The following is a 13,671-nucleotide window of genomic DNA, read 5'->3' on the forward strand; positions in this document are numbered from 1 at the left end:
GCTGCTCCTTTGCTTGCCATTTCGCTGTTTGAGGCAGAGGGCTTTGTACGTTGAGTGCTGTGTATTTTGCGTACTGTGATCTTGAGTTTGCAACTCAGTACTTGTGATGACCCTCGGTAATAGTAATAGTCTTTATACAGTCTTTAGCAGTTCTGTTTCCTTTGCGTTTATCCAATGCCGCAGTTGTGACCAGTGTCCATATTGCTTTGCACAAAACAGGTTGTGATTTTGAATAGAACAGGCATATGTGAACCAGTCTTTCTTTCTTTCTTTCTTTCTTTCTTTCTTTCTTTCTTTCTTTCTTTCTTTCTTTCCTTGTTAATAGTAGGTCTTAATTGTCTTCGGGCAATAGTACCACAAATGGCTGCGAGTAGTACACCTACTCTGTTTACTGTATTTCCTCACTGAATAAATGACCATGCAGTCTTAAATCTCCTTATTCTACCTTGTACCTATTTATACATCTCAATCTTAAATAACCTTATATTAGTTTAACCCATATAAAGGCGTTTCCTATCCTACCTATATTTGAACTAATAATGCTATATAAAATGATTTGACATGTCTATAGCAACAGCCTACCAATACAATAAATGAATATAACTTTGCTTCAAACAGATATTAAATATCATTTAGGAATGGCTTTAAATATATCTAATTCCATCCAATATTATTTTATATGCAGCCATGTGCATATACAGTTGACCCTGTTACGCTACAAATAATTCCCTTTGACTTGTTACAGTCTTTATTAAGAGAATTATTCATCCCACTTAATAATCTTGTCCCAATTTGTTAAAACGTGGTATACCATCCTGTTTTAGATATTTAATTACTTTTGAAGCTTTTACGAAGGAAGCATAGGTAGTATCTATTGTGTAATATAAAAAAAAATCAAATATTTACAAGGTATATAATACAATGATATAAAATATATCTCAGACAAATGTTTACATATATGTGATTAAGGTATATGAAGGGATGAGACAGTTCTGTATAATCACAGTGATGAGATGTGCTGTACACTGTTGTGGGAATGTACATGTAGTTTGAAAGACAAGTAATGATTACTTGTGATGAAAAGGTTAATGAAAACATTCCCCTTTCTTGTGAACCTGGAAAACGCCTTGAGGATTTGTCCATATATCAGTCTTTAGGGATGCTATGTAGATTTTGCTGGATAGCAGCGATGAAAGGGTTAATGAAGACCTTTTGCCTTGTAAATTGGAGTCTTTTTGGAGTCTTGCACCATTCTGTATACAGGTTGCCAGGATTACTATGAATCAAACAAAAATACATACAATGAATATCACAGATATTTATACAGTGATTTAACATAGCTTGCTATGCATTCTGTCCTATCTGCTGCATGTTATCAGGTACAGAATTTACAAATGTGTCTTTAAAGATTGAAGAACAAACAAACAAACAATTGTTTCTGGCCTGTGCCAATCTTTCCTGTCACATTGTGTGTCAATGACAGCACAATTGTCGCTGCAGATATGATGCTGGTTTAATTTGGAAACTGTGGCTGTTTGAACATCAAAGCAAACAATGGCTACATTGGATCTAACAAGTAAAGGAATGATACTACCGTATTCACTTGTGACCATACTCCCTTGTGACGTAGCCTGGGCCCAGACTGTCTTCAACCATAGCGTTTGCTGCTTGGCATGGCTCCTTAGTCTGGAAGAATCTTGGAGCTTCTGAAAAAACCTACTTTTGTGGGGAGAGAAACTTGTTAGACTTTGCCAAATATGTATTGCAGGTCCCAGGGCTTTCTGTCTTTCCACACCTGTAATAAAATGGTTATGGCACCAGGGCATAAAAACATTTTCATCCTGGTGATCCTTTTTGTCATTGTTAATTGGTGTGTGGTTTGCAGAATGACACTCTGCATGTGGTCTCTCTGAGAGCATGCAAACATTTGCACCATCACTAGATGTCTCTGAGTGTTGTGTGGGGGTTACAAAAGTTTGGGAACCTTGTTTGTAAACATGCATTCCTGAATTAATTTCATGGATTTCCCCTTTAAACATGTTTCCAGGTAAATACATTTCAAGGTTTGCAACTCTGGTTGCCATGGGAGTTTTCACCATGGGGAACTTCTCCACCCCTGTGTGCACTGTACTGCTGCTATCAGTGTTTAAATCTGCTGACAATTCACCTTTGCCTAAGGGCATAACAAATTCTTCATTTACATTGGGAACTCTGAGAGTGTATTCAGCAGAATACTCATAATCTGAGTTACAATAATCTTCCCCTTTAGTAGAAACAGTATAGGGGACATCTCCTATTGCTGCTACCTCCTTTACATTAATGTGCTGTCTGATGATAGACACATCCGGCACATTGCTACTTTCTTCCTTTACCACAGAGGCTGTTCTGCTGGTGGTCTGTGTGACCATAGCAGACTCTGTGTGCTGCACATGGACAATGCTGTCCTGAGTCTCACCTACATCTACAATGTTCTCCCTTGTACTTTCTTTTATCTCCTCCTGAGAGGTCATGACAGTTTGCTTACAATCTGCCAGGCTTTTTGCTTCTGCCCCAAACTTTTTCTGTTTATTTTTCGGTTTAAGGGACTTAAATAATGAATGCATTTTTGCATTAATGGTCAGGCACGCCTTACGAAGACGTGAACCTGATCCTTCTTTACATTTCTGTTTGGCTTCTAAATCCGCAGTTCTGCGCATTTTTCCTAATGCTGCTGCAACTTTTTGCATATTTAACATTACAATGCTAAATTTATATATTCTTTGTTTTTAGTACTGAAGGTATCCTCTCCTTAAGATTGACCGGTGTCTTAAGGTTAAACTCTAATACCTGGTACATTTATACATTTATTTGGAAATACTAATTTCCACTGTGCACATTTTCTATTCTAGGCCTTTAAATTCTTTATTCTCATTTGTAACCTATTCCACTGTGATCTTGTACTTTGCCAGCAGGCTTATAGCCATTGGTGCTGCTTCCTAATAGATATTATGTTAGTTTAAAATAGATACCAAATTATTCCATGGTCCCATCTGGGGTGCCAATTATTGAAGTGTGGAATCTTATATAATATATATTTATTATATCATATATTGATTTATGCTTTATGTATCTTACATCTGCAAATATATTATAATAGGCTTACAAATTAGGTTGGCTCATAGCTAAAGGGGCAGAGATTAGCACTAGTCCAATCACACAGCAATGTACATTATATGAACATTCCTATACATATGCATGTGATTGGCTCATTTGGGTTTAGGAATTATATATCTACTTGTCCAAGAGATATGTCAAGGTAAAGTGTAATTATACTTTACAGAGATATATAATCCTGGCTCATTGACTATGTGGGTATGAATATAGCTACTGAAAACAATTACTGTCCAAGCAATACATCTGTGCACATGGTAAATATACTTTATGCAGGGATGTATCCTTCTGGCTCATTTGATATATCAATGCTCTATACCTTAGGGGTATAAATATATTGTCCAACTTTGCAGAGCCTTATATAATATATGCAGATTTGTATGATTTAGAGATTCCAAAAAAATGAGTTTGAACCATGGAATAATAGCTCTATTTCAATAACACTTTATTCTAGGTATACAAAATACAAGATATGAAAAACACAATGATAATAAATCCTATAATTATTATTAACTGCAGTACATATTAAACAAACACAAACAATATTACAAACTTAAACAATTAACACACATACTGTACACTTGCAAGAATTATTGAGGGTTAAATGCATAGCTACCTTCTTCTGATGTCTTAGGATCCTTTCCTTGTCTCTTTCCCTCTGCACTAACTAAAGACTGCTCCAAACCCTGTCTTATATCCCAACTTTAACAATCCCAATTTACATATTCAAAGGTGTTGTAAAACATATCAGATAATTTGTTCAACAGTGACGAGCAGGGGGTGAATTCTGGAGTCATAGCGTCTGATATTTGTTTGTCTATCAAGGTTTTCCTTTGGTTATTTTGGAGTGTAAATACTGCTAGTGTTCATCAACATTTGAGACTTCGTTAATTCAATTGATCCTAGGAGTCATTGTCTCAAAGCAGAAGGCCGAATAACATACATTGCTCAGGATATGCAGATTCCTGATTGTAGTCTTAGGCACTTCCTTGCGCATGCCATTACCTGTGTGCCTTTGAAGTGACCTAAACCAAGTGGCTTGCTGATTTTATCTATCAGAATCAAATTATTCATTTGCTACAGACATATATCTGTATGCAGACATTGCATTACATTATTCCCTACTATGCCTATACACACAAAAGCATACACATATATACCATCTAACTAGATCGATACTTCCTATGCATGTTCACTATGGTTACATCGCCTATTTATAATGAATTATATTTTGATTCAGACAACATCCATTGCCCTAATATTATATTGAGTGCGGACAATTACCTATATGTCAACAGCCCTAACTGCAACGAAACAGCAAATTTAACAATCCATATACATTGTTTTTGCATTGTATTGCCAACATTAGATTCCTGGTTATTATGAAGAATGTGACCTGTGTTGGGTGAACTCTCCTCGGTTTCCATACATATGGACATGTTGATGTTGGATTTCAGTATTGTTTTCCCTAAGAGTAATGTAAGCATTATACATCCAAAGAGATGTCCCTTAGCGCATGTCCTAAGTACATCGTGTTCACATATTGTATTTTATTTAAATATGTTATGTTATGGAGGCTGGGGCTATATAAGAAACTTTGACTTTTAAATTGTTTCTAACCTATCTTCTTGAGAGCTGGAGATTTCATGTATTAAGGTGCTAATTCAGGTTGGATCGCAAAGAGCGACCCAACCGGAATTTTTACGATTGCCCGGGGGCACATGCACAGCTCCCATCCTGCGTATGTGCCTGCATTTCCTGCAGGCGCCCCGCAGAAAATGCGAACGCCTCTGCCTGTCAATCAGGCAGAGGCGTTTGCAGGGCAGGGGGTGGCAACGTTCTGTTCCCAAGGTGGAGACAGAGCGTTGCGGGGGCGTGGCTGAAAAATGGGTGTATGGCGGCAGGAACGGGGGGGGGCATGGTGGCGTGTACGTGATCGGGGGCGTAAACGGGGCGGCTGCGTGATGTCATACGCAGCCGCTGCAATCACAAAAATGGTGGCTGGCCTTCTGCGCTGGCAGGAGGCTATCCCATTTTTAGCGGTCACTCTGAAATTGTGGTGTGACTGCAATTTTAGCGTGGGAGGGGGGAGGGGGGTGGTGGTTAGCATGCTGGGCGGCCTTCAGCATGCGATCCAAAGTATTGCACTTTCTGCTACTAAGCAAAATTTGCAATCCTTACAGAATCAGGTCCTAAGTTTGAAAACATCGTTATCCGTGCTCTCACATCCTCTACCTTCCCTTTTCACTATATAGAACTTCCGAAACAGACAAGATTACAATAATAAGTGCATCTGTTGAGACAGTCTGTTATAGAGATGTCATGCTGGGCACACCTTGTTGGTTTTGAGGAGTGTAATTATTTTTTTGATTGAAAACCCCCCCATTCTATATCGACATAAAAATAAGCAAAAAAACATACATAAACATTACATACAAGTGTACTGTGTTGCAGCACAGCTAAAACGCAATATACCACAAAACATAATCATGCATACATTATAGTACAATACAAGACATATGCCATCAGATATTCTACACTATACATCATACACTGCACTATTCACTCAAAACTTAAACTTAACAACAGTCAACAAGGTCATTGGGTTTGGTGGGGGAACAGAGTGGGGGAAGGGGGGAAATCACATGCTTGACGCTTTATTGATAGACAGGCATACAAGGGAGGGATGAATAAATAGAAAAAAACACATCAACAAAACATTAGACAATGTGAAGAAAAGGGAGGTGGGGGCTACATTCCCAAGCCTTGGTTGGGAAGAAGGGAGGTTTAATCCTCTTCTTTCTCAGGACTGTATATGATGGAATAGTCTCTTAGCAGGCTGTGGATTATCCAGCGACAGTCCTGGATAGACATCTTCTCTCTCCTCAGAATGAGACGGTTCCTGGCAAGAAACAAAGCATCTTTAACCCAGGTCATAAGACGTCAGGCCTCCTGGATTGCCCCATAGTTGTGGATGCCAGAAAATAGTTCATAAAGTACAGATTGGTATGATAGTTCCTGTTCCTTTCCACACTGTCTTTGAGTTCATGTTTCATGGCATCCAACAGTAACTGTGCATAGATGCAGTCCCAAAAGAGGTGCACAGATGATTCTTCATGGATGAGGCACCAATGGTGATGTATGCACCTGCAAAGGAGTGCATGATTGACCTGAAGGGCAGACCTGCTTAAATGGTCATCCATGATAAGTCTTGATGTATATTTGTAAGCCTCTTGGAGGCCACATTCTCCCAAACTTTGCAGTTGCTGATGGCTGCCCTGGAATAGACTCCATCATGTCCCTTGCTCTGATGAGCTTGTGTATAGTCTTAAGGTTCCATATGTCAGGTTTCATTTTTTACAGTTGTTGCTCCCTCATCAAATTGGGCAGATCCAGGTAGATTCAGGTAGAACCAGGGAGTGTCCCAGTTGTAAGGGATGGAGCTGTCCCACTTGTCCCGGACGATTACTGTACAAAGGGGTAGGAAGAAGAAGCGAGACATGGAGTTCCTTGCATAGTCATTGTATTTCTGGCAAAGAGTGATGCAGATTCAGTTACACACAAAGAAGGCTCGCAGAATGGTAGGGATGTAATGATTGCGGTCCCTGATTGGACAACAGCAGCGGCCAATCTAGTCAGCTGCCATATTCATTTCATCGCTCATGTTATAAAACCAGAGTGTTATTGAGAATATATGTTGGAAATACATAAACCCTCTTCATATGATGGCTGGCTGTGATCATGTAACAGTGGGGAATTACTTGGGAGCTTTAAGCAAATATATTACAATATCTAGTATTGTGTACTTGCTATTTAATAAGAAAATAAGTTTAACTCCCTAACAGAAAATGCGTAACTACCCAAAGCAACCAATGAGAACAGTAGTTAGATCATAGCTAATTATATATTGGTTGTTACGTGACTAATTTTTGTACCACGCTTTCCAGGTGATGTGAAGGCAAGGTAGGAAAAGAAGAGGTGGATGGGACTTTCCAACAGGATTGAAGTGAGCAAGACATACAGTAATGCACTGTAACAATCAAGCCCCTTCACCTCAGTAAAACACAGAGTGGCCGGGGCAATCACACCACCCCACCCCTGATACTCGGTGCATAATGAATTGAGTAGCAGGTGTCAGTATCCTGAGCCTTACCTCCGGTGCGGTCTCCCGGGGTTGCCATCCCAGTGGTTGGCGCGGCTGCGACGGCGGGGAGCTGCTTGCAGCGGGTCCTTGGGCACGTGTGCGGCTTCGGGAAGTCGGGGGCCGGGGCCAGGGCCTGGTGAGCCGGGCGCTGCGGTGGGTAGTCGCTGCATCAGAGCCCTCTGGCAGTGGCTCTGTTTCAGGAAGTCAGGGCCGGAGCTGTGTTAGCTAAAGTACTGCAGCTGAGAATGTCCCCAGTGCTGGGGGGCGGCCATGTTGGAGACCAGAGATCTGCCAATTGAATTCACACTCTGCTTCCAGCCAATCCGGTGCAGTCTTCCCTTATAAAAGGGGGCTGGCTCAGGGAGAGAGTGCCAGTGCTTCAAGTTGCTTTCCTGTAAAAGGTGCTCCAGCTCCATGCTCCCAGGCTGCTCCTGGTTCCCCGGTTTCGGTTGCTATCCTCAGTTTGTGACCTTTCGCTGCTGAAGTCTTGTCGCTGGTCATTAAGGGGCTTTGGGTGCTAAACGGTGGTCCCTGCGGGCGTCTCGCTAGCCCAAACCACACAGTCTTCGTTTCTTCAGAATCTGAGTTCTTCAGCCTCGCTTTCCAAGCCCAAGCCACAGTCTTCGTTTCTTCAGAATCTGAGTTCTTCAGCCTCGCTCTCCAAGCTCAAGCCACAGTCTTTCAGTTCTTCAAAACCAGTCTCCTTCAATCTCGTCTACCAGTCACAAGCCACAGTCTTTCAGTTCTTCAAAACCCAGCCTCCTTTAGCCTTGTCTACCAATCTTAAACCACAGTTTTTCAGTGCCTCAAATACCAGTGATCTTCAGCTCCTTTCCTCAAATCATTTAATTGTTGACTCCAGTTCTTTTCCCGTGTCTTTCAATTCTTCAAGTGTCGGTGTACAGTTGTTTCTTCATTAAAGATACAGTTAACCTCCTACAGCAGGCCTGGCCAACCTGTGGCTCTCCAGCTGTTGTGAAACTACCAGCATGCCCTGCCACAGTTTTACTATTAGGGAATGATAAATGTGTGGAATGGCATGCTTGGATGTGTAGTTTTACAAAAGCTGGAGAGCCACAGGTTGGCCAGGCCTGTCCTACAGAGTCCTCACTCTTTCTTCTGCCCATCAGCCAACTCTACACCTACTAGGCCTCCACCTCATGAGGAAGAACTACATTCAATCACCTCACCTACTTCCTACACAGTCAGCTGTCCTCCCAGCCCAAGCTCGGTTGTCGGAACCCCAATCTTTGCCGAGCGTGACAACAGGGCCGTAACTACGTATGTGCCAGCGGTGCTTGGCACACAGCGTAGTAGCCCTGGAGGCGCAACTGCCTGCATCCCCAATGAGCCGCCACCACGCACGCCATCAAGGGGCCCAAAAGTCTGCGGCATTTAAATGAGTCAGACTGACTCATTACAAGCCGCCTGTACTGTACGCTGCCCCAGCTGGAGTGAGGAGAGGAGCGGAGACGCAGCTCCGGGGGCAGGGGAGGAGGGAGGGAAACTCTGGAGCCACAGCAGCATAGCCGGCAGGGCAGGCTGGAGAGGCGGGTACTGTCTCAGCTCATAGCCAAGACGTGGTCTTATTACAGGCAGTATCCAAACCAATCTCCCGGAGGCTGCTGCTAGCGTCCCCCCTGTCTCTGCTTCTCACCTCCACGTACACCGTCTCTGGCAGAACACCCGGCCTGCTTCACTCCTATGTGACACATGAATGATCACTGAGCAATGCCCCCGCCGGAACCGCACAGATGATCACGCCACCCCGTGCGTGCGCTAGCACCCGCGACAGACAAGCAGCGTGCCTGTAGCAGAGAGACATCTGTCAGTCCAATATCGCAGCAATGGAGGCAGAGCAGAGCGGGAGGAGGATCATTAGGACCAGTGCTGCGGATCAGCCCGGCTGCTGTTAATGCTGGTAAGACAGTCTTTCTCTCACTCCAGTGCTGACAATCTGTTCAGTAACAACCATCCTGCCTTTTTACATTAGATGTCTTCCCACCCCCCGCGATTGCATATAAATCCCTGTATAGTGTCAGTGTACTGTATGTGTGGGTATGGGTCCCTGTATAGTGTCAGTGTACTGTATGTATGTGTATGGACCCCCTGTATAGTGTCAGTGTACTGTATGTGTGCGTTTTGAGTTCATTAATTTTTGTCATTGGCCATGGTTACACTGTGTAGGGATAATTGTGTTCCAGCAAGAAATAGTATATGGCATTAGAATAAATGCAAGTTTATTAATAGTTATACAAATCTTACCACCTCTTTCATGAACATTTTACATTTTCATTAAAATTATCCTTTTTAAACTAATAAATTGTTCCAGCCGCTTATACCCAATGGGCCTCTTTACAAAAATGTTATAAAATTACAAACTTGCCCCACAGTCTTCAGTAACCAGGTATTAGATATGCAGCCAGGAATTTTAGGAACCATTCTACTGAGTTACTAGAAAAGCACATATGTCAATAGGAGGTTAGTTACGATGCTTCCTAAACCTTGCTGTATAAGCCTTAGGGGGGTAGTCAATTAGGTGCAAAGAAAAACTGTTTTTTCCCGATGTCTCTCCGATTTAATTTTTTTTCAGGCTATCCAATTTGTTTACCCAAAGAAAGAAAAATTGTCCCAAAACACACAGGTTTCACCGACACAGCCGAAATGGCTTATCGGGCTAATTGAATTTCCCCCGGCGACACAATTACCCGCGATCAGTGATCACAGGCGATTGAATACCCCCGTCAGTGTCTGTGGTCCTGAAGAGTAGATTTCTTGGGGGGGAGATATAAAGAAAGGGCCATGTTTGTAAAGCAAAAAAAAAAACAACAACAAAAAAAACATGTCATGGCCAACCACAAGACGTCACTTGCAAGCTAGTGCAGTGTAATGAGGGATGGCATGAGAGATCGTTCTATCATTCATTAGATTGTTCCGTGTGTACCGGCAATCTCCGATGGTCCGAGTGAAGGGAACTTGTCACAACCATCGGCAAGATTGCTTGTCATTTAGATGAAGCCTTAGACGATACGCAGTAGAAAACAATTGCTCAAATGCATGCAACATTAACATTGTGACCAATTTAGAATCAGGCCTAGTGTGTACTACGTACAATAATGTGTAAGACCATTTCCTGCAAAAAATGCACTCACCCTTTTCCTAAGGTATTCGAGTCTTAGACAATCTTTACAACGTTGTCCACTGGTGGTTGCTTGGTAATGAAGAGTGTGGGCACTTCTATAGGTCATGTTTCTCCAGCAAACCTGTTTTCTTTCCTCCAAGCCATTATCGCTAAAGGCATATTGGGTGTGTGGATTAAGATGACAGTGTTTGTGGAGGAGTGGAGTGGAAATTTGGACTGGTAAATAGGAGGTGTTGGGTGTGGTGAGCACCTAGTTCTATGCAGCAGTGCAAAAACAATATTGCATGTTGCTGATTGAGGGCCTAATTCACTTAGCAATGCAAATGCAGGAGGAGGTGCATACCATGAGATCGTATCTGAGGTGGCCATTGGACGAGATGGTCAACTGTTAGGGCAGACTGGGTGAGCCTAAGCTTACCCTTGCCATCGCAGGTACTGTATGCTTGCGAGGCTAAGGAAACTGCGACGCAGTCCTTGGCCTCGACACTCCCAGATAAGGGGGGCAACACCCCATTTTCCCGATTGCCGGCCTCTCCTCCCCGTGAATGCATCTGCCTGTCAATCAGTTCGCAGGACCCGTTCTGCACATACAGCAAGCCTTACTGAATCACCCCTGAGTTTACTACAGTGAGATAAAGGTGTGGAGAAAGTACATCTGTAGGACTTAATTTGAGCTATGTGAGATTGGCTTTCGTTATAAACTTTGGAACAATTTCATATTTAGTTAACATTTTATGAAGAAGAGTATTCCTTCACTCTCCTGATTATTTTAACCACCAATGGAACCATAATCTCCAGCCCACACCAAACAAGATTGTAGGGTCCTTACATAATTTTTTGATGCCCATGAGTCGGCTCTCTGAAAACAGGTTCCTGGGGAAAGAATACTCATGGGGCCCCCTTTCCTTGGTCAGGGGACCGGCAAGATCCAACATGTTGGAAATACTAGTTTTGTCAATTTCGACACAAAATTATTTGAATCGCCAGTTCGGGGGGAGGGGGGGGGGGCCTTAGCAACACGTAGTATTTTGTTGATCCGCCAGATTGGTGGTCATCGGAGTCCCCTGATCAGCAGATCGACAACAGCAGAACAGGGAATCACAGCAAGATGTATGACCCACATTACTTGCTGACCTTATAAGAAGGAGATGGCTCCTGGTTGGTATACAAGAGAACCTTGCCCCTCCAGGTACCCTGCAAAGTATCAGCCAGGCTTCATTGAGCATAGCTGTTGGTCAAAGGGGATACTGACAATATAAGTCCTATGAATGAGTTGGGCCTTTTCTAACTGTGTCTTTTACCCATCAGTGGAAATTGTACCTTTTCTTTCAGCTGCCTACCCTACTTTCTTGACCATGTGTGCATTATTCTTATCTCCTGCTCTGGTTGTAGAAACAAGGAATAACCATGAAAGAGTGTTTAGCAACACAAATCATCATTAAGCAGCCAGACACACACTTCCATAGCTCAGTACTCCCCAATATTCCAGTAAAGCAGGCAAAGTGGCTATTGGTCATTATACAATTGTACTTTTGCACTTTGATAAACCACTGTTGTTCTGCCGTGTTATAATAGTTAAGTTTATTTACTTACATAAGAAGAAGCTTCCACCCAAGTGTCTGTTTGGTTGCTGTAGGTGGTAAATAGTAAACAGCCCCCAGTGTATACTTTCTCACTAAACCCATTCATTATTGAGAAAGACACTTCATACAGAGGCAAACAAATATCCAGTCCCATTCTGTTCCCATATTTCAAAGAGAAAATATCTATAAATACGCCTGTACAAGTAACATCTGAATCCAGCTAACGTTAAGCTCTTTGGTCACCCTTCTCCAAACTCAAATTTCATTAGTTCCAACAGAGTGGTAAGGGGGGAAGGGGGGGCCATGAGTATGGCTGCAGGAATAGTGTTTGGGCTGGAAATGTGTGAGACTCATTATTTAACCCCTTCTGTTATATCTGGGTTTTGTTTTGTTTTTAAGAATTACTTGGCAAACCTTTGGAAACCACCAATTTATGACAATAGCCAAGACTGCAAAATATCTATATTATGTTTGTAGGTATGATGTCTACTCTATCGGGTATATTTACTAAAGGGCTGGTTTACTGAAGTGGAGATGTTGCCCATAGCAACCAATCAGATTCTACTTATCATTTATCACCTATTAGAAGATTATAGCTGAAATCTGATTGGCTGCTATGGGCAACATCATCACTTCTGTAAACTCGCACTTTAGTAAACATTCCCCTATGTGTCTCTCCCCCAGGAGATCACAGTGACAAGTGTGGGGGTGCAGTGCTGGAATTCATTAGACTTTACACCCTACTGTGCAGTTATGTTATCTGCAGCATCTTGCAGCGGGGTCAGAACCCTCCACACCCCACAAACCCCCCAAACACACTTCCCTAGTGTTTGGGAAATACTGATGCAGGTGTTGTTCTTGCCAACAAATCAAATGTATTTCTTCACTTTCTGAAATTCACTTCAAATAATAAGAATTGTTATTTAATGTGTATTTTCTTGTGGATTTGTTTTCATAAACACCCCCCAATAAATGTGTAATATTGCCATATGTTTGAATAAATACGTTATTTCTTTATGTCAGTGTTTACTGCTGTTGTATACTCTCTGCAGCTGTGCAAGTCAAATATCCATGATATGTAACATAAAATAATATTTGATACTGTAATGAAGCTGGCGTGTGACAGACATGTCAGGACTGAGCTGATTGGGGAATGCCGGCTGCACTAGTAATAATAATATGATCTTTTCTGAACAATAACAAGCATACATGGCATATAATAAAAAGACCTTTACAGGAGATGGAGAAACCATGTACAAGGGTGGGGGGAGGGGGTTATGTGGGGTGGGCGCCATGATAGTTTAATTGTAGCACCGCTCTATCTATCTATCTATCTATCTATCTATCTATCTATCTATCTATCTATCTATCTATCTATCTATCTATCTATCTATCTCATCATCTCTCTTATAAGCTAGCACTGTACTTTTGAGCCTCTAATTAGCATCATATTCATGAAATGTGTGTGTGTGTGTGTGTGTGTGTGTGTGTGTGTGTGTGTGTGTGTGTGTGTGTGTGTGTGTGTGTGTGTGTGTGTGTGTGTGTGTCTATATATACAGTGTAGTTATTTGGGTTTATATCATTTTTGGGAACATGGTAAGTGTCTAATTTTATGGCCAGACCCTGAAATACAGTACACATTTTGTGCATCC

General features: G+C 42.1%; 1 protein-coding gene across 2 annotated transcripts in view; it reads left to right on the forward strand.

The window, feature by feature from the left end:
• PLEKHH2 (pleckstrin homology, MyTH4 and FERM domain containing H2) overlaps positions 1-13,671 on the forward strand; it is a 417,559-nt gene that overhangs the window by 80,270 nt on the left and 323,618 nt on the right. The window lies entirely within an intron of this gene.

Source organism: Pseudophryne corroboree, chromosome 4, assembly GCF_028390025.1.
Source record: "Pseudophryne corroboree isolate aPseCor3 chromosome 4, aPseCor3.hap2, whole genome shotgun sequence".
Classification (NCBI taxonomy): Eukaryota; Metazoa; Chordata; class Amphibia; order Anura; family Myobatrachidae; genus Pseudophryne; species Pseudophryne corroboree.